General features: G+C 44.6%; 1 protein-coding gene and 1 long non-coding RNA gene across 4 annotated transcripts in view; both read right to left on the bottom strand.

The window, feature by feature from the left end:
* LOC107220271 (AT-rich interactive domain-containing protein 1A) overlaps nucleotides 1–25,306 on the bottom strand; it is a 270,178-nt gene that overhangs the window by 111,523 nt on the left and 133,349 nt on the right. The window lies entirely within an intron of this gene.
* LOC124294649 lies at nucleotides 15,061–24,706 on the bottom strand. Its single transcript, XR_006904580.1, has 11 exons — nucleotides 23,662–24,706; nucleotides 22,387–22,523; nucleotides 21,528–21,720; nucleotides 19,682–21,405; nucleotides 18,924–19,335; nucleotides 17,888–18,793; nucleotides 17,514–17,787; nucleotides 17,205–17,430; nucleotides 16,213–17,081; nucleotides 15,838–16,146; nucleotides 15,061–15,718 (listed from the first exon to the last, which is right to left on the bottom strand). It is a non-coding gene; the product is annotated as an uncharacterized LOC124294649 (long non-coding RNA).

The following is a 25,306-nucleotide window of genomic DNA, read 5'->3' as shown; positions in this document are numbered from 1 at the left end:
ATAAAAGGTTTCACGCTAGGAGAGAAAGTGAGGATCACCACTTTGGATCTTGTATTCAAAATTTCTGCGATTTCGAAGAGTGCGAAAGGAAATTCTTTGATGCATTGTATCGCTGTATTTTTTCGGAAGCAATCAAATGGAGCGCAGTACCAATACGCTGCGAGCAGCCGGTCAAAAGTTACAGGGAGAAAACCAGAACCTGAGTTCTTCATATTTCTCAGCTGGTGATCTTTTCGTCGTCATTGCTTTCCTGTTGGTTTCACACTCTTTCCGCTGCGTTTTCAGAGTTTCTGGGGGTCCAATTAGTCAGAGATGGGTCGCACGAATCGAATCTGAGGCCAAAAATTTTTTGGTCGAAAAAAGACAAAAAGTAAGGCTAACCCCTTTGTATTTTTGGCGAAAACTTTCGCGATTTTGAAAAGTGCTGGAATAAATTCTTTCTGACACTAATCCGACGTGATTTTGCGAGAGAAATCGATTGGGCGCAGTCCCAGGACGCTGCGATCAACGCATCAGAAGTTACAGCCAAAAAACGAGAACCTGTATTTTTGACACTTTTCAGCAGGTGCTTTTTCCTCCGTAGTTTCTCTCCTGTTGGTCCCACGAACTTTTCGCTGCGTTTTCTGAGTTCCTAGGGGTCCAATTGGTCGGGAAAGGGTCATACAAATCGATTCTGAGACGGAAAATTTTTCGGTCGAAAAAAAAGGAAGGTTAACCCCTTTGTATTTTTGGCGAAAATTTTCGCGATTTCGAAAAGTGCTGGAATAAATTCTTTCTGACACTAATCCGACGTAATTTTGCGAGAGAAATCGATTGGGCGCAGTCCCAGGACGCTGCGATCAACGCATCAGAAGTTACAGCCAAAAAACGAGAACCTGTATTTTTGACACTTTTCAGCAGGTGCTTTTTCCTCCGTAGTTTCTCTCCTGTTGGTCCCACGAACTTTTCGCTGCGTTTTCTGAGTTCCTGGGGGTCCAATTGGTCGGGAAAGGGTCATACAAATCGATTCTGAGACGGAAAATTTTTCGGTCAAAAAAAAAGGAAGGTTAACCCCTTTGTATTTTTGGCGAAAATTTTCGCGTTTTTGAAAAGTTCTGGAATGAATTCTTTCTGACACTGATCCGACGTAATTTTGCGAGAGAAATCGATTGGGCGCAGTCCCAGGACGCTGCGATCAACGCATCAGGAGTTACAGCCAAAAAACGAGAACCTGTATTTTTGACACTTTTCAGCAGGTGCTTTTTCCTCCGTAGTTTCTCTCCTGTTGGTCCCACGAACTTTTCGCTGCGTTTTCTGAGTTCCTGGGGGTCCAATTGGTCGGGAAAGGGTCATACAAATCGATTCTGAGACGGAAAATTTTTCGGTCAAAAAAAAAGGAAGGTTAACCCCTTTGTATTTTTGGCGAAAATTTTCGCGATTTCGAAAAGTGCTGGAATAAATTCTTTCTGACACTAATCCGACGTAATTTTGCGAGAGAAATCGATTGGGCGCAGTCCCAGGACGCTGCGATCAACGCATCAGAAGTTACAGCCAAAAAACGAGAACCTGTATTTTTGACACTTTTCAGCAGGTGCTTTTTCCTCCGTAGTTTCTCTCCCGTTGGTCCCACGCACTTTTCGCTGCGTTTTCTGAGTTCCTTGGGGTCCAATTGGTCGTGAAATGGTCATACAAATCGATTCTGAGACGGAAAATTTTTCGGTCAAAAAAAAAGGAAGGTTAACCCCATTGTATTTTTGGCGAAAATTTTCGCGATTTTGAAAAGTGCTGGAATAAATTCTTTCTGACACTAATCCGACGTAATTTTGCGAGAGAAATCGATTGGGCGCAGTCCCAGGACGCTGCGGTCAACGCATCAGAAGTTACAGCCAAAAAACGAGAACCTGTATTTTTGACACTTTTCAGCAGGTGCTTTTTCCTCCGTAGTTTCTCTCCTGTTGGTCCCACGAACTTTTCGCTGCGTTTTCTGAGTTCCTGGGGGTCCAATTGGTCGGGAAAGGGTCATACAAATCGATTCTGAGACGAAAAATTTTTCGGTCAAAAAAAAAGGAAGGTTAACCCCTTTGTATTTTTGGCGAAAATTTTCGCGATTTCGAAAAGTGCTGGCATAAATTCTTTCTGACACTAATCCGACGTAATTTTGCGAGAGAAATCGATTGGGCGCAGTCCCAGGACGCTGCGATCAACGCATCAGAAGTTACAGCCAAAAAACGAGAACCTGTATTTTTTACACTTTTCAGCAGGTGCTTTTTCCTCCGTAGTTTCTCTCCAGTTGGTCTCACGCACTTTTCGCTGCGTTTTCTGAGTTCCTTGGGGTCCAATTGGTCGGGAAAGGGTCATACAAATCGATTCTGAGACGGAAAATTTTTCGGTCAAAAAAAAAGGAAGGTTAACCCCTTTGTATTTTTGGCGAAAATTTTCGCGATTTCGAAAAGTGCTGGAATAAATTCTTTCTGACACTAATCCGACGTAATTTTGCGAGAGAAATCGATTGGGCGCAGTCCCAGGACGCTGCGATCAACGCATCAGAAGTTACAGCCAAAAAACGAGAACCTGTATTTTTGACACTTTTCAGCAGGTGCTTTTTCCTCCGTAGTTTCTCTCCAGTTGGTCTCACGCACTTTTCGCTGCGTTTTCTGAGTTCCTGGGGGTCCAATTGGTCGGGAAAGGGTCATACAAATCGATTCTGAGACGGAAAATTTTTCGGTCAAAAAAAAAGGAAGGTTAACCCCTTTGTATTTTTGGCGAAAATTTTCGCGATTTCGAAAAGTGCTGGAATAAATTCTTTCTGACACTAATCCGACGTAATTTTGCGAGAGAAATCGATTGGGCGCAGTCCCAGGACGCTGCGATCAACGCATCAGAAGTTACAGCCAAAAAACGAGAACCTGTATTTTTGACACTTTTCAGCAGGTGCTTTTTCCTCCGTAGTTTCTCTCCTGTTGGTCCCACGAACTTTTCGCTGCGTTTTCTGAGTTCCTGGGGGTCCAATTGGTCGGGAAAGGGTCATACAAATCGATTCTGAGACGGAAAATTTTTCGGTCAAAAAAAAAGGAAGGTTAACCCCTTTGTATTTTTGGCGAAAATTTTCGCGATTTCGAAAAGTGCTGGAATAAATTCTTTCTGACACTAATCCGACGTAATTTTGCGAGAGAAATCGATTTGGCGCAGTCCCAGGACGCTGCGATCAACGCATCAGAAGTTACAGCCAAAAAACGAGAACCTGTATTTTTGACACTTTTCAGCAGGTGCTTTTTCCTCCGTAGTTTCTCTCCCGTTGGTCCCACGCACTTTTCGCTGCGTTTTCTGAGTTCCTTGGGGTCCAATTGGTCGTGAAATGGTCATACAAATCGATTCTGAGACGGAAAATTTTTCGGTCAAAAAAAAAGGAAGGTTAACCCCTTTGTATTTTTGGCGAAAATTTTCGCGGTTTCGAAAAGTGCTGGCATAAATTCTTTCTGACACTAATCCGACGTAATTTTGCGAGAGAAATCGATTGGGCGCAGTCCCAGGACGCTGCGATCAACGCATCAGAAGTTACAGCCAAAAAACGAGAACCTGTATTTTTTACACTTTTCAGCAGGTGCTTTTTCCTCCGTAGTTTCTCTCCAGTTGGTCCCACGAACTTTTCGCTGCGTTTTCTGAGTTCCTGGGGGTCCTATTGGTCGGAAAAGGGTCATACAAATCGATTCTGAGACGGAAAATTTTTCGGTCAAAAAAAAAGGAAGGTTAACCCCTTTGTATTTTTGGCGAAAATTTTCGCGATTTTGAAAAGTGCTGGAATAAATTCTTTCAGACACTAATCCGACGTAATTTTGCGAGAGAAATCGATTGGGCGCAGTCCCAGGACGCTGCGATCAACGCATCAGAAGTTACAGCCAAAAAACGAGAACCTGTATTTTTGACACTTTTCAGCAGGTGCTTCTTCCTCCGTAGTTTCTCTCCCGTTGGTCCCACGCACTTTTCGCTGCGTTTTCTGAGTTCCTTGGGGTCCAATTGGTCGTGAAATGGTCATACAAATCGATTCTGAGACGGAAAATTTTTCGGTCAAAAAAAAAGGAAGGTTAACCCCTTTGTATTTTTGGCGAAAATTTTCGCGATTTTGAAAAGTGCTGGAATAAATTCTTTCAGACACTAATCCGACGTAATTTTGCGAGAGAAATCGATTGGGCGCAGTCCCAGGACGCTGCGATCAACGCATCAGAAGTTACAGCCAAAAAACGAGAACCTGTATTTTTGACACTTTTCAGCAGGTGCTTTTTCCTCCGTAGTTTCTCTCCCGTTGGTCCCACGCACTTTTCGCTGCGTTTTCTGAGTTCCTTGGGGTCCAATTGGTCGTGAAATGGTCATACAAATCGATTCTGAGACGGAAAATTTTTCGGTCAAAAAAAAAGGAAGGTTAACCCCTTTGTATTTTTGGCGAAAATTTTCGCGATTTCGAAAAGTGCTGGAATAAATTCTTTCTGACACTAATCCGACGTAATTTTGCGAGAGAAATCGATTGGGCGCAGTCCCAGGACGCTGCGGTCAACGCATCAGAAGTTACAGCCAAAAAACGAGAACCTGTATTTTTGACACTTTTCAGCAGGTGCTTTTTCCTCCGTAGTTTCTCTCCCGTTGGTCCCACGCACTTTTCGCTGCGTTTTCTGAGTTCCAGGGGGTCCAATTGGTCGGTAAAGGGTCATACAAATCGATTCTGAGACGGAAAATTTTTCGGTCAAAAAAAAAGGAAGGTTAACCCCTTTGTATTTTTGGCGAAAATTTTCGCGATTTTGAAAAGTGCTGGAATAAATTCTTTCTGACACTAATCCGACGTAATTTTGCGAGAGAAATCGATTGGGCGCAGTCCCAGGACGCTGCGATAAACGCATCAGAAGTTACAGCCAAAAAACGAGAACCTGTATTTTTTACACTTTTCAGCAGGTGCTTTTTCCTCCGTAGTTTCTCTCCAGTTGGTCTTACGCACTTTTCGCTGCGTTTTCTGAGTTCCTGGGGGTCCAATTGGTCGGGAAAGGGTCATACAAATCGATTCTGAGACGGAAAATTTTTCGGTCAAAAAAAAAGGAAGGTTAACCCCTTTGTATTTTTGTTGAAAATTTTCGCGATTTCGAAAAGTGCTGGAATAAATTCTTTCTGACAATAATCCGACGTAATTTTGCGAGAGAAATCGATTGGGCGCAGTCCCAGGACGCTGCGATCAACGCATCAGAAGTTACAGCCAAAAAACGAGAACCTGTATTTTTGACACTTTTCAGCAGGTGCTTTTTCCTCCGTAGTTTCTCTCCCGTTGGTCCCACGCACTTTTCGCTGCGTTTTCTGAGTTCCTTGGGGTCCAATTGGTCGTGAAATGGTCATACAAATCGATTCTGAGACGGAAAATTTTTCGGTCAAAAAAAAAGGAAGGTTAACCCCTTTGTATTTTTGGCGAAAATTTTCGCGATTTTGAAAAGTGCTGGAATAAATTCTTTCAGACACTAATCCGACGTAATTTTGCGAGAGAAATCGATTGGGCGCAGTGTCAGGACGCTGCGATCAACGCATCAGGAGTTACAGCCAAAAAACGAGAACCTGTATTTTTGACACTTTTCAGCAGGTGCTTTTTCCTCCGTAGTTTCTCTCCCGTTGGTCCCACGCACTTTTCGCTGCGTTTTCTGAGTTCCAGGGGGTCCAATTGGTCGGTAAAGGGTCATACAAATCGATTCTGAGACGGAAAATTTTTCGGTCAAAAAAAAAGGAAGGTTAACCCCTTTGTATTTTTGGCGAAAATTTTCGCGATTTTGAAAAGTGCTGGAATAAATTCTTTCTGACACTAATCCGACGTAATTTTGCGAGAGAAATCGATTGGGCGCAGTCCCAGGACGCTGCGATAAACGCATCAGAAGTTACAGCCAAAAAACGAGAACCTGTATTTTTTACACTTTTCAGCAGGTGCTTTTTCCTCCGTAGTTTCTCTCCAGTTGGTCTTACGCACTTTTCGCTGCGTTTTCTGAGTTCCTGGGGGTCCAATTGGTCGGGAAAGGGTCATACAAATCGATTCTGAGACGGAAAATTTTTCGGTCAAAAAAAAAGGAAGGTTAACCCCTTTGTATTTTTGTTGAAAATTTCCGCGATTTCGAAAAGTGCTGGAATAAATTCTTTCTGACAATAATCCGACGTAATTTTGCGAGAGAAATCGATTGGGCGCAGTCCCAGGACGCTGCGATCAACGCATCAGAAGTTACAGCCAAAAAACGAGAACCTGTATTTTTGACACTTTTCAGCAGGTGCTTTTTCCTCCGTAGTTTCTCTCCCGTTGGTCCCACGCACTTTTCGCTGCGTTTTCTGAGTTCCTTGGGGTCCAATTGGTCGTGAAATGGTCATACAAATCGATTCTGAGACGGAAAATTTTTCGGTCAAAAAAAAAGGAAGGTTAACCCCTTTGTATTTTTGGCGAAAATTTTCGCGATTTTGAAAAGTGCTGGAATAAATTCTTTCAGACACTAATCCGACGTAATTTTGCGAGAGAAATCGATTGGGCGCAGTCCCAGGACGCTGCGATCAACGCATCAGAAGTTACAGCCAAAAAACGAGAACCTGTATTTTTGACACTTTTCAGCAGGTGCTTTTTCCTCCGTAGTTTCTCTCCCGTTGGTCCCACGCACTTTTCGCTGCGTTTTCTGAGTTCCTTGGGGTCCAATTGGTCGTGAAATGGTCATACAAATCGATTCTGAGACGGAAAATTTTTCGGTCAAAAAAAAAGGAAGGTTAACCCCTTTGTATTTTTGGCGAAAATTTTCGCGATTTCGAAAAGTGCTGGCATAAATTCTTTCTGACACTAATCCGACGTAATTTTGCGAGAGAAATCGATTGGGCGCAGTCCCAGGACGCTGCGATCAACGCATCAGAAGTTACAGCCAAAAAACGAGAACCTGTATTTTTTACACTTTTCAGCAGGTGCTTTTTCCTCCGTAGTTTCTCTCCAGTTGGTCTCACGCACTTTTCGCTGCGTTTTCTGAGTTCCTTGGGGTCCAATTGGTCGGGAAAGGGTCATACAAATCGATTCTGAGACGGAAAATTTTTCGGTCAAAAAAAAAGGAAGGTTAACCCCTTTGTATTTTTGGCGAAAATTTTCGCGATTTCGAAAAGTGCTGGAATAAATTCTTTCTGACACTAATCCGACGTAATTTTGCGAGAGAAATCGATTGGGCGCAGTCCCAGGACGCTGCGATCAACGCATCAGAAGTTACAGCCAAAAAACGAGAACCTGTATTTTTGACACTTTTCAGCAGGTGCTTTTTCCTCCGTAGTTTCTCTCCAGTTGGTCTCACGCACTTTTCGCTGCGTTTTCTGAGTTCCTGGGGGTCCAATTGGTCGGGAAAGGGTCATACAAATCGATTCTGAGACGGAAAATTTTTCGGTCAAAAAAAAAGGAAGGTTAACCCCTTTGTATTTTTGGCGAAAATTTTCGCGATTTCGAAAAGTGCTGGAATAAATTCTTTCTGACACTAATCCGACGTAATTTTGCGAGAGAAATCGATTGGGCGCAGTCCCAGGACGCTGCGATCAACGCATCAGAAGTTACAGCCAAAAAACGAGAACCTGTATTTTTGACACTTTTCAGCAGGTGCTTTTTCCTCCGTAGTTTCTCTCCTGTTGGTCCCACGAACTTTTCGCTGCGTTTTCTGAGTTCCTGGGGGTCCAATTGGTCGGGAAAGGGTCATACAAATCGATTCTGAGACGGAAAATTTTTCGGTCAAAAAAAAAGGAAGGTTAACCCCTTTGTATTTTTGGCGAAAATTTTCGCGATTTCGAAAAGTGCTGGAATAAATTCTTTCTGACACTAATCCGACGTAATTTTGCGAGAGAAATCGATTTGGCGCAGTCCCAGGACGCTGCGATCAACGCATCAGAAGTTACAGCCAAAAAACGAGAACCTGTATTTTTGACACTTTTCAGCAGGTGCTTTTTCCTCCGTAGTTTCTCTCCCGTTGGTCCCACGCACTTTTCGCTGCGTTTTCTGAGTTCCTTGGGGTCCAATTGGTCGTGAAATGGTCATACAAATCGATTCTGAGACGGAAAATTTTTCGGTCAAAAAAAAAGGAAGGTTAACCCCTTTGTATTTTTGGCGAAAATTTTCGCGGTTTCGAAAAGTGCTGGCATAAATTCTTTCTGACACTAATCCGACGTAATTTTGCGAGAGAAATCGATTGGGCGCAGTCCCAGGACGCTGCGATCAACGCATCAGAAGTTACAGCCAAAAAACGAGAACCTGTATTTTTTACACTTTTCAGCAGGTGCTTTTTCCTCCGTAGTTTCTCTCCAGTTGGTCCCACGAACTTTTCGCTGCGTTTTCTGAGTTCCTGGGGGTCCTATTGGTCGGAAAAGGGTCATACAAATCGATTCTGAGACGGAAAATTTTTCGGTCAAAAAAAAAGGAAGGTTAACCCCTTTGTATTTTTGGCGAAAATTTTCGCGATTTTGAAAAGTGCTGGAATAAATTCTTTCAGACACTAATCCGACGTAATTTTGCGAGAGAAATCGATTGGGCGCAGTCCCAGGACGCTGCGATCAACGCATCAGAAGTTACAGCCAAAAAACGAGAACCTGTATTTTTGACACTTTTCAGCAGGTGCTTCTTCCTCCGTAGTTTCTCTCCCGTTGGTCCCACGCACTTTTCGCTGCGTTTTCTGAGTTCCTTGGGGTCCAATTGGTCGTGAAATGGTCATACAAATCGATTCTGAGACGGAAAATTTTTCGGTCAAAAAAAAAGGAAGGTTAACCCCTTTGTATTTTTGGCGAAAATTTTCGCGATTTTGAAAAGTGCTGGAATAAATTCTTTCAGACACTAATCCGACGTAATTTTGCGAGAGAAATCGATTGGGCGCAGTCCCAGGACGCTGCGATCAACGCATCAGAAGTTACAGCCAAAAAACGAGAACCTGTATTTTTGACACTTTTCAGCAGGTGCTTTTTCCTCCGTAGTTTCTCTCCCGTTGGTCCCACGCACTTTTCGCTGCGTTTTCTGAGTTCCTTGGGGTCCAATTGGTCGTGAAATGGTCATACAAATCGATTCTGAGACGGAAAATTTTTCGGTCAAAAAAAAAGGAAGGTTAACCCCTTTGTATTTTTGGCGAAAATTTTCGCGATTTCGAAAAGTGCTGGAATAAATTCTTTCTGACACTAATCCGACGTAATTTTGCGAGAGAAATCGATTGGGCGCAGTCCCAGGACGCTGCGGTCAACGCATCAGAAGTTACAGCCAAAAAACGAGAACCTGTATTTTTGACACTTTTCAGCAGGTGCTTTTTCCTCCGTAGTTTCTCTCCCGTTGGTCCCACGCACTTTTCGCTGCGTTTTCTGAGTTCCAGGGGGTCCAATTGGTCGGTAAAGGGTCATACAAATCGATTCTGAGACGGAAAATTTTTCGGTCAAAAAAAAAGGAAGGTTAACCCCTTTGTATTTTTGGCGAAAATTTTCGCGATTTTGAAAAGTGCTGGAATAAATTCTTTCTGACACTAATCCGACGTAATTTTGCGAGAGAAATCGATTGGGCGCAGTCCCAGGACGCTGCGATAAACGCATCAGAAGTTACAGCCAAAAAACGAGAACCTGTATTTTTTACACTTTTCAGCAGGTGCTTTTTCCTCCGTAGTTTCTCTCCAGTTGGTCTTACGCACTTTTCGCTGCGTTTTCTGAGTTCCTGGGGGTCCAATTGGTCGGGAAAGGGTCATACAAATCGATTCTGAGACGGAAAATTTTTCGGTCAAAAAAAAAGGAAGGTTAACCCCTTTGTATTTTTGTTGAAAATTTTCGCGATTTCGAAAAGTGCTGGAATAAATTCTTTCTGACAATAATCCGACGTAATTTTGCGAGAGAAATCGATTGGGCGCAGTCCCAGGACGCTGCGATCAACGCATCAGAAGTTACAGCCAAAAAACGAGAACCTGTATTTTTGACACTTTTCAGCAGGTGCTTTTTCCTCCGTAGTTTCTCTCCCGTTGGTCCCACGCACTTTTCGCTGCGTTTTCTGAGTTCCTTGGGGTCCAATTGGTCGTGAAATGGTCATACAAATCGATTCTGAGACGGAAAATTTTTCGGTCAAAAAAAAAGGAAGGTTAACCCCTTTGTATTTTTGGCGAAAATTTTCGCGATTTTGAAAAGTGCTGGAATAAATTCTTTCAGACACTAATCCGACGTAATTTTGCGAGAGAAATCGATTGGGCGCAGTGTCAGGACGCTGCGATCAACGCATCAGGAGTTACAGCCAAAAAACGAGAACCTGTATTTTTGACACTTTTCAGCAGGTGCTTTTTCCTCCGTAGTTTCTCTCCCGTTGGTCCCACGCACTTTTCGCTGCGTTTTCTGAGTTCCAGGGGGTCCAATTGGTCGGTAAAGGGTCATACAAATCGATTCTGAGACGGAAAATTTTTCGGTCAAAAAAAAAGGAAGGTTAACCCCTTTGTATTTTTGGCGAAAATTTTCGCGATTTTGAAAAGTGCTGGAATAAATTCTTTCTGACACTAATCCGACGTAATTTTGCGAGAGAAATCGATTGGGCGCAGTCCCAGGACGCTGCGATAAACGCATCAGAAGTTACAGCCAAAAAACGAGAACCTGTATTTTTTACACTTTTCAGCAGGTGCTTTTTCCTCCGTAGTTTCTCTCCAGTTGGTCTTACGCACTTTTCGCTGCGTTTTCTGAGTTCCTGGGGGTCCAATTGGTCGGGAAAGGGTCATACAAATCGATTCTGAGACGGAAAATTTTTCGGTCAAAAAAAAAGGAAGGTTAACCCCTTTGTATTTTTGTTGAAAATTTCCGCGATTTCGAAAAGTGCTGGAATAAATTCTTTCTGACAATAATCCGACGTAATTTTGCGAGAGAAATCGATTGGGCGCAGTCCCAGGACGCTGCGATCAACGCATCAGAAGTTACAGCCAAAAAACGAGAACCTGTATTTTTGACACTTTTCAGCAGGTGCTTTTTCCTCCGTAGTTTCTCTCCCGTTGGTCCCACGCACTTTTCGCTGCGTTTTCTGAGTTCCTTGGGGTCCAATTGGTCGTGAAATGGTCATACAAATCGATTCTGAGACGGAAAATTTTTCGGTCAAAAAAAAAGGAAGGTTAACCCCTTTGTATTTTTGGCGAAAATTTTCGCGATTTTGAAAAGTGCTGGAATAAATTCTTTCAGACACTAATCCGACGTAATTTTGCGAGAGAAATCGATTGGGCGCAGTCCCAGGACGCTGCGATCAACGCATCAGAAGTTACAGCCAAAAAACGAGAACCTGTATTTTTGACACTTTTCAGCAGGTGCTTTTTCCTCCGTAGTTTCTCTCCCGTTGGTCCCACGCACTTTTCGCTGCGTTTTCTGAGTTCCTTGGGGTCCAATTGGTCGTGAAATGGTCATACAAATCGATTCTGAGACGGAAAATTTTTCGGTCAAAAAAAAAGGAAGGTTAACCCCTTTGTATTTTTGGCGAAAATTTTCGCGATTTCGAAAAGTGCTGGAATAAATTCTTTCTGACACTAATCCGACGTAATTTTGCGAGAGAAATCGATTGGGCGCAGTCCCAGGACGCTGCGGTCAACGCATCAGAAGTTACAGCCAAAAAACGAGAACCTGTATTTTTGACACTTTTCAGCAGGTGCTTTTTCCTCCGTAGTTTCTCTCCCGTTGGTCCCACGCACTTTTCGCTGCGTTTTCTGAGTTCCAGGGGGTCCAATTGGTCGGTAAAGGGTCATACAAATCGATTCTGAGACGGAAAATTTTTCGGTCAAAAAAAAAGGAAGGTTAACCCCTTTGTATTTTTGGCGAAAATTTTCGCGATTTTGAAAAGTGCTGGAATAAATTCTTTCTGACACTAATCCGACGTAATTTTGCGAGAGAAATCGATTGGGCGCAGTCCCAGGACGCTGCGATAAACGCATCAGAAGTTACAGCCAAAAAACGAGAACCTGTATTTTTTACACTTTTCAGCAGGTGCTTTTTCCTCCGTAGTTTCTCTCCAGTTGGTCTTACGCACTTTTCGCTGCGTTTTCTGAGTTCCTGGGGGTCCAATTGGTCGGGAAAGGGTCATACAAATCGATTCTGAGACGGAAAATTTTTCGGTCAAAAAAAAAGGAAGGTTAACCCCTTTGTATTTTTGTTGAAAATTTTCGCGATTTCGAAAAGTGCTGGAATAAATTCTTTCTGACAATAATCCGACGTAATTTTGCGAGAGAAATCGATTGGGCGCAGTCCCAGGACGCTGCGATCAACGCATCAGAAGTTACAGCCAAAAAACGAGAACCTGTATTTTTGACACTTTTCAGCAGGTGCTTTTTCCTCCGTAGTTTCTCTCCCGTTGGTCCCACGCACTTTTCGCTGCGTTTTCTGAGTTCCTTGGGGTCCAATTGGTCGTAAAATGGTCATACAAATCGATTCTGAGACGGAAAATTTTTCGGTCAAAAAAAAAGGAAGGTTAACCCCTTTGTATTTTTGGCGAAAATTTTCGCGATTTCGAAAAGTCCTGGAATAAATTCTTTCTGACACTAATCCGACGTAATTTTGCGAGAGAAATCGATTGGGCGCAGTCCCAGGACGCTGCGATCAACGCATCAGAAGTTACAGCCAAAAAACGAGAACCTGTATTTTTGACACTTTTCAGCAGGTGCTTTTTCCTCCGTAGTTTCTCTCCCGTTGGTCCCACGCACTTTTCGCTGCGTTTTCTGAGTTCCTTGGGGTCCAATTGGTCGTGAAATGGTCATACAAATCGATTCTGAGACGGAAAATTTTTCGGTCAAAAAAAAAGGAAGGTTAACCCCTTTGTATTTTTGGCGAAAATTTTCGCGATTTGGAAAAGTGCTGGAATAAATTCTTTCTGACACTAATCCGACGTAATTTTGCGAGAGAAATCGATTGGGCGCAGTCCCAGGACGCTGCGATCAACGCATCAGGAGTTACAGCCAAAAAACGAGAACCTGTATTTTTGACACTGTTCAGCAGGTGCTTTTTCCTCCGTAGTTTCTCTCCTGTTGGTCCCACGAACTTTTCGCTGCGTTTTCTGAGTTCCTGGGGGTCCAATTGGTCGGGAAAGGGTCATACAAATCGATTCTGAGACGGAAAATTTTTCGGTCGAAAAAAAAGGAAGGTTAACCCCTTTGTATTTTTGGCGAAAATTTTCGCGATTTTGAAAAGTGCTGGAATAAATTCTTTCTGACACTAATCCGACGTAATTTTGCGAGAGAAATCGATTGGGCGCAGTCCCAGGACGCTGCGATCAACGCGTCAGGAGTTACAGCCAAAAAACGAGAACCTGTATTTTTGACACTTTTCAGCAGGTGCTTTTTCCTCCGTAGTTTCTCTCCAGTTGGTCCCACGAACTTTTCGCTGCGTTTTCTGAGTTTCTGGGGGTCCAATTGGTCGGGAAAGGGTCATACAAATCGATTCTGAGACGGAAAATTTTTCGGTCAAAAAAAAAGGAAGGTTAACCCCTTTGTATTTTTGTTGAAAATTTCCGCGATTTCGAAAAGTGCTGGAATAAATTCTTTCTGACAATAATCCGACGTAATTTTGCGAGAGAAATCGATTGGGCGCAGTCCCAGGACGCTGCGATCAACGCATCAGAAGTTACAGCCAAAAAACGAGAACCTGTATTTTTGACACTTTTCAGCAGGTGCTTTTTCCTCCGTAGTTTCTCTCCCGTTGGTCCCACGCACTTTTCGCTGCGTTTTCTGAGTTCCTTGGGGTCCAATTGGTCGTGAAATGGTCATACAAATCGATTCTGAGACGGAAAATTTTTCGGTCAAAAAAAAAGGAAGGTTAACCCCTTTGTATTTTTGGCGAAAATTTTCGCGATTTTGAAAAGTGCTGGAATAAATTCTTTCAGACACTAATCCGACGTAATTTTGCGAGAGAAATCGATTGGGCGCAGTCCCAGGACGCTGCGATCAACGCATCAGAAGTTACAGCCAAAAAACGAGAACCTGTATTTTTGACACTTTTCAGCAGGTGCTTTTTCCTCCGTAGTTTCTCTCCCGTTGGTCCCACGCACTTTTCGCTGCGTTTTCTGAGTTCCTTGGGGTCCAATTGGTCGTGAAATGGTCATACAAATCGATTCTGAGACGGAAAATTTTTCGGTCAAAAAAAAAGGAAGGTTAACCCCTTTGTATTTTTGGCGAAAATTTTCGCGATTTCGAAAAGTGCTGGAATAAATTCTTTCTGACACTAATCCGACGTAATTTTGCGAGAGAAATCGATTGGGCGCAGTCCCAGGACGCTGCGGTCAACGCATCAGAAGTTACAGCCAAAAAACGAGAACCTGTATTTTTGACACTTTTCAGCAGGTGCTTTTTCCTCCGTAGTTTCTCTCCCGTTGGTCCCACGCACTTTTCGCTGCGTTTTCTGAGTTCCTTGGGGTCCAATTGGTCGTGAAATGGTCATACAAATCGATTCTGAGACGGAAAATTTTTCGGTCAAAAAAAAAGGAAGGTTAACCCCTTTGTATTTTTGGCGAAAATTTTCGCGATTTTGAAAAGTGCTGGAATAAATTCTTTCTGACACTAATCCGACGTAATTTTGCGAGAGAAATCGATTGGGCGCAGTCCCAGGACGCTGCGATAAACGCATCAGAAGTTACAGCCAAAAAACGAGAACCTGTATTTTTTACACTTTTCAGCAGGTGCTTTTTCCTCCGTAGTTTCTCTCCCGTTGGTCCCACGCACTTTTCGCTGCGTTTTCTGAGGTCCTTGGGGTCCAATTGGTCGTGAAATGGTCATACAAATCGATTCTGAGACGGAAAATTTTTCGGTCAAAAAAAAAGGAAGGTTAACCCCTTTGTATTTTTGGCGAAAATTTTCGCGTTTTTGAAAAGTTCTGGAATAAATCCTTTCTGACACTAATCCGACGTAATTTCGCGAGAGAAATCGATTGGGCGCAGTCCCAATACGCCGTCATCATCGAATAAACAGTTATAGTCAAAAAACGAAGAATTCCAGTCGTGATTTCTGTGCTGTTGCTCCGACGCTTTTTTTGCTGCGTTTTTTGAGTTCCTGGGGATCTTATTAGTCAGGAAAGGGTCATACAAATTGAATCTGAGACCAAAAATGTAGATCACAAAAATAAGTGCTTGTTTATTGTTCTTACGTTCACATTATTACATGATATATTGTCAAAAGTACGTATAGAAACGAGTAATCATAGGTTTCCAGTGGCCAACTTCATATCTTGTACTTGAAAGTGGAACGAGTTACCATTCCGAATAAATCACGTGTGCCATTGACCGGCGACACAAGTGACAGTAGATACAAACGATACGTTTATTATAGATAAATAAAAGATTCTATATGCAGGAAACCCTTTTCGTTCGGATATCAAGAAAATACTGAGTCACTCGGAACCTATCCATGAATACGATGTAGATGCACTATATTATTTAATTGTAAGATATCCGTATATATCATTGTAATCATTATGTGCAATGAACTATGCACACATCGAACATAACACAGATCCAACATTTATTGTTTTTAGTATCTAGTCAACAAATGCGTTTCGTTTCAATACAAACGGGATTTTCTTATGAATCTCTAATGATCATCAAATTTCACAAAAATCAGGTCGAATAAGTTCGTAGCTGCGTCATGACGACTCTTTCATCACGGAATGTCCATCAGGCGAGCTTCCGAAAATTCTGCTCAACTTCACACCCCCAGTCGTATAGCATCGTTTGAAATACACCAACGAAGATCCAAAGCATGAAAATCTAAAAACAAGTGGTTAATAATTTACAGTGCCCACATTGACAGTAAATAGTTAAAGGCATTTGGACGCAAGAGAACACTTATAAACGTACACATTTCAGGAAGTCAAGTTGTTGCTCACCGTTAACTTCTTCTAGTTTTGATGTTTGCAATGAAAGAATTCTTTTCACAGAATGGTTCGTTGAGTTTATCGCAGGAAATACTCGGAGTGCATTGAGGATTTTTTCAGTCGCTCTGCGTACAAGGGTTTTCAAAATCTTGTCTCGAGGTTCCAGGATAATTGAGAGGAATTATCGTTCATCGCATTTAGCATTAAACCTCGCCTCCATCCACTGAGGCTTGCCTCTCCAGCCGGTTGAAAATTTCACAATTCTTCATCACCGTACCTATTCTCTTTCCTGGATCTCCGTCTCGGTCTCTGCGTTCCTAACTGCAGACCAAGAGTATATTCAACGACGTATTTACCGAGATAAACCGAATTACTATCTAGGCTTACTTTTAATTCCATTAAGTGCCGCCGCCCGTGGGCCACTCGGGCATCTCGTCCTCGTCGCTTCTTCCCGTTCTTCTTTCCCGGGTGATCCCTATCCCTCTCTCTCGTTTCCCTTCACTACCCGCCCGAACGCCCGACCCTCTTAGCGTAACTCTTAGCCTGGGCTTGCCGTGGGGCGACGTCCAACGACTAACCCTTTGAGATCACGGTTATCCCGAGATCTCCGCGTCGCGGCTTCGCCTGGCATTCAACCAAAAACTTAATGAGCGCCAGTGCCGCCCGACCGCGACCACCGAGTCGGCCGAAGAGATAAATGCGAGATATACCCAAGTCCCAGTGGAAGACAAAGCGACGAGGAAGGTCGAAAAACGCGGTCAGATTAATCGGGAAAACTGTTTTTTTCCTCTTTGCCACTCCGTGCTGTAGCAGATCGTACACTCGTATTGGGTTGAAAATTCGCAGAATCTACGGGGTGAAATTGCACGAGCGAAGAGAGAGAGATAGAGAGAAGCGGACTATCCTCGCGGAGTCTGCGACGAAACGGGTTGCGTTTCACTTCTGAATGGCAATATAATCATCTTGATGGTACAAAGCAGCAGAAGTAGCGCGGCGCCACTCACCCCCGTAGTGCTTTTGAACGCCCTCAAATGCTGATGAAACAGAAGATATGGCACATACGCGGTGCTAATTCGCCCCATTGTCTTTGTGGCGTCGGAAGACGAAGCTACAGGTAGATTTCCACGTGTAGTATCACAACCCTCTCTCACCTTTCCTGCACCACCCTCTAATCCCTGTCGACTGCCTAGTCAGAGCTGGCAATAACGAAGATAAGAACCTACCGCGATAATGCACATCCACCCCCATGAAGAAATCTGTGAAACGAAAAAATACTCCTTCCTTCACTTCTCAGCACAGTTATCGTAGGGTATGTAATTTTACCAATATGTGAAAAGACTTGCGATGATGTTTTTGTGAATTAGCTGAAGATGCTTTACCTTAATTCCACTCAAGTACCGTTCGTCATTCTTTCCTGTTAATTTCCTGTTGGAACAATCATGCCAGACCCAAGAAATGATTCGATTAGTTGGTGGACCACCCTTATGCCTGCTCTTTCACCCAGCAACAAAATAATAACGTAAAACCTGCGGAGGTGCCCACAAATAATCTACGAGTTGTCTTTCATGTTGCTCCTTGGCTCGAGGTAAGGTCAAATGGGAGTGCCTGTGTAATAGAAAAGGCGGTAAGAATCGGGGGGTGGAACGGGAGAGCATTGTATTATTATTATTATTAATTTTTTTTATAACATTATTTATGATATTAATTTCAGTCGGGTTCCGGAGGCCCGTCGGGAGTTGTAAAGCGGTGGGGCACAGCTCTTCCTGCGATATCATTGTCTCGGCGTTACGCCGTTGCCGAGGAGAAAGAAAGGGGTCTGGGGAAGGCTGGCGCTGAATGTGCGGCAACGGCCAACGAAGCGCAAGGAGGAAACCAGCCCGGAGACACCAAGGCTCCTCCTCTACTGTCGAGGGCTGCAGCTAGGTGTCGACAGGAAACTCAGGTCGACGCTATCCGGGAAAGCTATCGCGGAAGGAGCCAGAAAGCCGGTGAGTATGTTTCCTTGGTGGTGGTTAGAAGTTGGCCTTTTGCAGTTTTATCATTTTTTTTCCAATTGCAATACCTGGCTACTAATTTTTTTTTCTCGTTGTAAGCCCTGATGAGTACGATGGTTGAATCTCGGCGAGCAAGTGATGTTTTAAACCGTTTCTATCCTCCTCGTCCTTCTCTCTTTTCAGAATTACTTTCCAACGAACCCTGGAGCAGCGGAGAAACCAAGCTGAGCGCCGGATGATACCGCCAGAGATAAAAGCCGGGAGAGCTTCAGTTCCCAAAAGCTCAAGGCCACATTAATCTCAGTAATTACGTCACCTCTGTTGGCCCCCGTGGCGGAAGAGATACCGGGTGATTTTCTAACCCCTCCTACCGCTTTCCCGTTCTCCCTTCACAACCTGCCTTACCTCTTACTTCAAAAGTTATTTATCATACGGCCTGCTGATGCTTTTGAACATCTGATGACGTATTTTTTGAAATAAATTGGTTTACTTATCTTCAATATTGGTCTGTATGCCTACCCTCATTATCTAGCCTCAATTCCTTCAGCCTTGTACTTTTAATGCGTTTTATTATTCGTCATCCGATTCGGTTCCAACGGCAGCAGCCCTTCATGTTCACTTTTCACTCGATATGGTGTTCTTTCTGAATTGGTAATTGTTGTGGCCACCCAAAAGTAGCCGAATAAGGGGTGTCGGCGTAGCCAGACTCGGGACGTCGACATCATAAGCATATCTCGGGCAGCGCATATCGTTTGTTGGTTTTGCGGTCCACCACCTCCAGCGTTGGAGGAAGTCAGAGAATGAAAAAGGGTCTGTCGGCGCTTCTGGGCAAGGCGAAAGTAATTCCTGATTCTCGACTGGCCAGCTGGATACCGGTGAATATTTGCTTACCGCGAATCAAAACTGAAGAATTTGCAGGCACACATTACACTTGGTGATGACAACAATGATTTTTGCCCGAAGTCACTGATCACCTGAAATAATATCGTTTACAGTACATGGCGATGTCTGTGTTGGTTTGCTTTCGTAAATCAGTCCCTAATTCGGCAATGCTACCCACTGCTCGCTGTTTGCTAACAAAGCCTTGGCTAATGCCGCCCTTACCTTACTCCATCTCTAGCCGCGTCGTCTTTTGCCTTGGAGGTACATTCTGAGTATACATCAGCTTTGAAGCTGTCTCCAGATCTTCGTTGGGAAATTGGTTCCGACGGTGGTGAATTTTTCGGTACCAGGAGGATCTTATGGCGGCTCCTTTTTGGCTAGAGCTGCTAGCATCGATCTCAGTAGAAGCCTCAGAAAGCGGTCAGTCTCTGCGGTCAACTACACAGCTTGTCCGCGTCGTCTGGTAGGTCTCTGAGTTGGCCTTTGGTGATTAACGAGGGGTCAAACCTCCGGCACCCAGAGCGCGAGCAAATACTGTCGAGAAATTGGGTTCAATGCAACCCCAATTGAACTTTGCTAATGACTCGTCACTGGCGCCGTCGCGTCGGTTTCATCATTGACATCTTCGAGCCATCTCAGAAGAGAGAGAGAGAGTGAAAAGGAGATTATTCACCATCGTAACAAGGGGCGGTTCTTCGCCATGATAAGTGAAATAATACGGTTCATGGACTATTCGAAAAAATGAAGTTCAGACGGGTCGCAGCGTTAGAATAATAGAGTCGCATATGCGTCGCGAACGTGACTGACTCGATGACGATTGAAAATTAATCAGTCTTCTGGTAATTGTTATTTGCCATTACGACGTGTGCAGAGATACGCGATGATACAAATGAGAATTATTCAGTGTGTGAATTAGTGACTCGTGCTAGTTAACTATGCCGACTTTCAAATGAATCGCACTTCGTGCGTATTATACATACCTATAATATATATGCGTAATGCTGATAACAAGCCAAGTATTCCGATTTCGTTATGGACAAACCGTGAACGGTATGAGTTAACTCTATCAAATGGAGGCGAATAGCAACGTTTCGTCATGGTTTGATATTTTTTAGAAATGTTTTTCATACTGCGAAGGATGTAGTCAGCTGCATTACTTGGATCAAGCTTTCTAAAACTCATTTCCTACGCTTCTTCATCATCAGCTAATGACAACGATGAACCAAGTTTCCAGGTTCTTCGTTGGTCCGAATTCGATCATCAGAGTCTCTTGACTTTTATAAAAGACGGTCTCAAATTCTGCTGCTGAGTTACTTTTTCTGAAGAGTTATAAAGACTTGAACGATTAAAATGGAATGAACGCTAACACGAAACTCTACTCGCCGAGTTATTCCAGCGAAAGAGGTAATTCGTTCATTTCACGACAACGCGCATCGGTCTGCTGAACACCTTGGGTACCAGAAAGGGTATCAAGGCGGAAAAATCCTCTTCTCACACTGCGTGCAGCGGAATGGGTGAAGAGGCACGAGAGAGAGTTTAATCCCGGAAGCGTTGTTCCCGAAGGTTGGAGCATTAGGCGGAGGCCCACGGTGACCAATATCTTAATTAATATTGGCGTGAACAAATAACCTTGCCCGGGGCGAATGCCGGGTAAATTGGAAAGAACAGGGATTTGGACTTGACTAATCTCATAGAGTGCAGAGCCTGCACGAAGCTCTCTTGCTCTTCTATTCTCTTCTTATTATTATATACATTTTTTCCACAGCATTCATGGCACTCTATCCGCTGATGGGATGTGACGTTAACCGTTCTATATTGACTAATAAACTCTATTCCATCTCTCGGTTTATCCCGCAACCAACTCCTACTGCAGCTTCCCCGCGTTCCTATCGCTCGCAATGAAATAAACCACTGCAATTACTCCAGCTTGATATAAAACATGGGAATAGACCGGATCACTCAAGCATGTACACTATTGTACACCTACACAGGGTGACCGTACAGTACGATCAGAAATCTGGAAGCTTTACCATCCCCTGCAACGAACTTTTGGTCAAGGTTTCTTTGCACGGTACACTTGTAATTATTTGCTTTGTTTGATTACATTTCACCGTTGTTTTTCAATGTTATTTTTTTATACCGAGATCGCGGAGCACCGACTTGGAGAGAAATATAAAAAGCGAGAGAAATCTTCAGCGTTTTGGGAAGAGGTGGGGGTTGGAGAACGCGGCGAATTTCCACGCGTGGTAATTAACTTGGACGTTCGTTACTCTGTGGACGTTAGCCGGCGGTAACCACGCGTATGATTATTTTAGCGACTTTGCTCAACTTTTTTTTTTTCGCCGAGCTTTGTTTATTCAGGGATGCGTATCGGTGGCAGTCGCGAGGGAGGCTAGCAAGCCGTACGCGGGGATTCTGAGTATGGCCGGTCGTGTAGGCGGTGAAATAGGGAGCGAGAAGGGAAGCCCGGGAAAACGTCGGCGTAGGGAGTCGCCGTGTGAATAGCGTTTCCGGTGGGACGGTCGGGTCCGGTCGGCATCGCAGACTCCTGCTTCCGGCCCGCATCCCCGTCCGGATTTTCGCCTCGCCAACACCCGGCCTTGATACAGACTCGACCGCGCGGAATAGCCCCTTCTAATTAGGATATCGATTCTTATTGTCCGCTGCATTGGCGAGACCGGCCAGATATCGAGGGGCGAAAAATCTGGAGTATAGTGCAAAAAATCAAAGTCCGAAAAATACCGAATGAGTATTCGAAAATCAGGCATTTTCTTAAGACGAAAAACGAGCGGTTCTGAGAGCCTAAGAGATTCAGAATTTTTTTACCTCTTATGTCAGACGTACTTTGAGCGAGATTCGGGGGTAGTTTTTGGCACCGTTGAGCAGAGCCACGAGGGTGGTTTCTTCTTTTCCCTTAACCGTCGACTTCTTTTTGCCGAAAGGATAAAACGTGGTGAGCATATTTCCAGGCCTACTTGTGGATCGTTCCTCGAACGGGACTCCTTCCCCTCGACGGCACCTTCGTGGCATTGAAAAGGAGATAAATCGGGGTTGAAAAAAGGAGAAAGTAAAAAAATAAAAAAATAAAATAGAGAGAGCGAGCGGGGCGAGGAGGGCACGAAGGAGAAAGCGAAGCGGCACGCGACCGGCTCCGAGGGTAGGATATAAAGGAGGCGTGGCTATAAAAGAGCGGGAGGGATTTCACGGGTTGGTATTTCTAAAACGGTGGCCGCGGATCGTAAAGGATGACCGGGGACTCTACCTGATAAATATCTTTACGGTCACGCGAGCCCCGCGCCTCGCTGCGAAGCCTCGAATCGTTTTACGGCCAGTGTGCAGCTACGCGGCTATGTAAAGAAACTCTTCTCGCTCCGGAGGGAAAACGAGCCTGCAAGCCAGTCCGGGGCTGGTACGTAAAAACGAAATAAAGGGCCCTCGCCTACCGCTTCGGGATGGAATCAGGTAATTATGGGGATTAATCTTAAGTCCGTAAAGTCCACCACTTGTGGAGTCTGTCCTATTGCTCGTCGACCTTATTAAGGATCTCACCGCGCGCTGTGAGTGATGTCGAGTGTTAACTAAGAATTTTCGCTCGGCTTCGAGTTACGGCACAATTCATATAATTGACAACGAAGTCCGCGGAAATGTCAGAGAAATTGAAATGTTTTAGTTAATTGGGACTCACGATGTCTCCTCCTTTGGTTCGCAGGACTTGCCAGTCGAAGCTGAGGATAGTAGGTTTGGAAGACCGGAATATTTCCACTTACGAATAAAACGTTTACCATCTAAATTCATCAGCCGTTAGATGCGAGCAAAGTGAACCTGAAATTTAGTACACTTAAACCGACAATTGTCTCAGTCTTCGGTTAACCCTTCGTTGACACCCCAGGTCATTTTGACCCGGACGAATTTTTTACTGAATGCTCACTTTTCCCATACTTGACAATTTTAAATAATTTTTTTGAACAATCTAATTTCATATTTGACGTATTTCCCTGGGTATCTCTGAATTTTTGAACTAAAATCCGACCAAAGGGTTGTTAATAACAGGGACGATGAAGTGAGTGTGTCAAAGAAGGGTTAGAATTGTTATCCTCGGTTGAAAATCATTCCGAACGATTTCCGAAACGAGTAACGTCATCTTCTTCATATATTTTTCGTCCATGTCCAATTTAATTTAAGCAACATGTGGGTTCATATGCCTATAATCTTTATTTTTATATTTATCTCACCCCCGGAAGCGCGTTCGATCGTACAAACAAAGGTATACCTACACATAGAACGTATGTGCATGTGGTACGACACGCACGGAAGCCACAGGTGTCAGGGAGGTGATTTTGAACGAGCAGCGGAGAGGGCAGAGGAGACATTTTTCCGTCGGTAGAACGTGTCGCTCGACAGGGTGCAACGGGGCAGCTACCATCCGAGTGCCGCTCAGTCGACGGCCTGCAAAACGTTGTAGGGCGAGTCCTCCGGACGGTGAATTCGCTAAGCGTTATCACTCGTGCGTGAAATGCTTCAATAATGCGGCCTCTTCGCCCTCCCAGCCTCATCTCTGCACCTTTTACGCTTTTTCACCCTTCCGTTCGCTTCGCTGTTGGCTCGTGAACGGTGTTCACCTCGGGGCGGTATTTTTCGGAAATCCGATTTAACCTCTTCGACTGTGCGGAGCTCCAGAAACAAGGGAACTCCTAGCGCTTGACTATTTGAGAAGGTCACCCCCCGAAGGCAGGGGGCGGTCCTCGAACGTGAAAGAGAAATATTGTGCTTTTGGGAACGGGTTTCCAGCGTGTCGTCCCCCACATGTCCATATTACAGCGAGGCCGAGAGCGCTCGGGCGGCATTCGAGAACGCGGGCATAGAATTAGAAACAAAGGCGGAGGTTTCAATTAGGCTCCCATATTAGTTAGTGATAATAGGCCACCCCTGCACGTACGGAGACGGGGTTTCTAGTGCTTACCAGAGGTTATGTTAGGTCTGCTGGGGTTGTTTGCGCGGGTCCGGCAGCTCTTATGATATTAAGGGCTGACTAGGCACTCGCCCTCACCCCTTCACCACCCACGGACCACTCGCCCCGGTGTTACCAGGACCGCGGTCCATCGTCCGGTGTATTTAGGCTAGTCCTCGGATTTCACCTTCCACGCTACGGGCGTCGTTTCCTCGGCCTAGTCCTGACCTCTCTATCGCCATCGACGGTCATACGCATACACTCTGTAATACCTGTTTCCCTGCATCACCTCGGCATTAAACTACACCCGGTGGTGAAACGGGATCGCCCCAATTCCCACCGGGAATTTTTCTCTCACTTCCAAGTATACAAACCAGGAACCAAGGGTAGGCAGGCAGTCATCGTGTACGAGGGACATTAATATGCGCGCAAGGAGCACAGGCAGCCGGTGGCGGCGGAAGAGGAGCGCAACATCTTGTATTGTCAGATCCCAAAGCGACAAATTCATAATTGCGTTAATGTAGGGAACGGGCAAGGGGCGCCCACCGCAGCCACCGCACACCGTCGGGACGCCGCCACACACTCTCTTCCTCTCTTCCTCTCCTCCTCTCAGCCCCCAACCCCTCGCCGCTAACCTCTTATACGTCTTGGAAGCAGCGGGCGAGCTGAGGCAGCTAGAGGAGTCCACCTCGTTAATCTTCTCAGGATTATCATGGCGCACACGGTTACACGTTACACCCACCATCGCACCCGCACACGTGCTTCGCACCGAAATACGCTGCCCGTGGAGTAATAATTATCGATTCGTTGCATTTATGCGCTGCCGCGTTTTACTAGACGTTAATTTTGCAGCCGGGGGTTTAAGTTCTCGATTGACGCGCGGAGCTGAGATGCAGCAGTTTCAGGGGATGAAAAATCGATGTTACCAACATCGGAGGTAAGAAGATATTTCACTCGACGTTTTCGCCGAGTATAAACATGATCTGGAAAAGTTTGGAAATAATTGAGACGTAGCGCACCGACGAAGTCGTAATGATTCAATCGACCGGAAGTCGATTTGGGCATCAAGACAGGGGACAGAATTTATTTTGGACAATTCTACACCCGAGTCAGGGCCGTTACGCACAGGCGTCAAGTAATTCATGTTTTACGAGCTGCCAGCACCGATTGAATCACCGCCTCCTTTCACCCCTATTCATGAGGGCTAATTTGGCCCGATTTGTAGTATAATTGGGTGTATCAAGTATCCGGATCGGTAATCGATCGCGGGGTACTGAATCATTGACGAACACGTTACGTGTGGGAGGTTAGACGGGATACTCGACTCCTCGGGAGACGGTATAAAAAGCCGATGAATAAATCTGCCGGGTCAAAATAATTCATAGACCTCTGGGCTCTCCTCTTTCTCTTTCTCTTTCTCTCTCACGGTTTGTCTCTGGTTTATTTCGTCGACGAGCGAAGCAGCGGCCCGATGCGGAAAATATAATAAAATTGGAAAAGAGTCAGCCAAAAATATTGTGTGTACGGATTTTCAAAAAATCAATTGCGATGATAGAACAGCGAACAATGTCAGGAAAGAGAGAGAGAGAGAGAGAGAAGAAGGGTTGGAAAGCAGGGCGCGGAAAATTCTCGCTCTGTCTACATCGCGCATATATAC

Source organism: Neodiprion lecontei, chromosome 5 (assembly GCF_021901455.1).
Source record: "Neodiprion lecontei isolate iyNeoLeco1 chromosome 5, iyNeoLeco1.1, whole genome shotgun sequence".
NCBI classification, from domain to species: Eukaryota; Metazoa; Arthropoda; class Insecta; order Hymenoptera; family Diprionidae; genus Neodiprion; species Neodiprion lecontei.
This window is presented reverse-complemented; position numbering and strand designations above follow the sequence as displayed.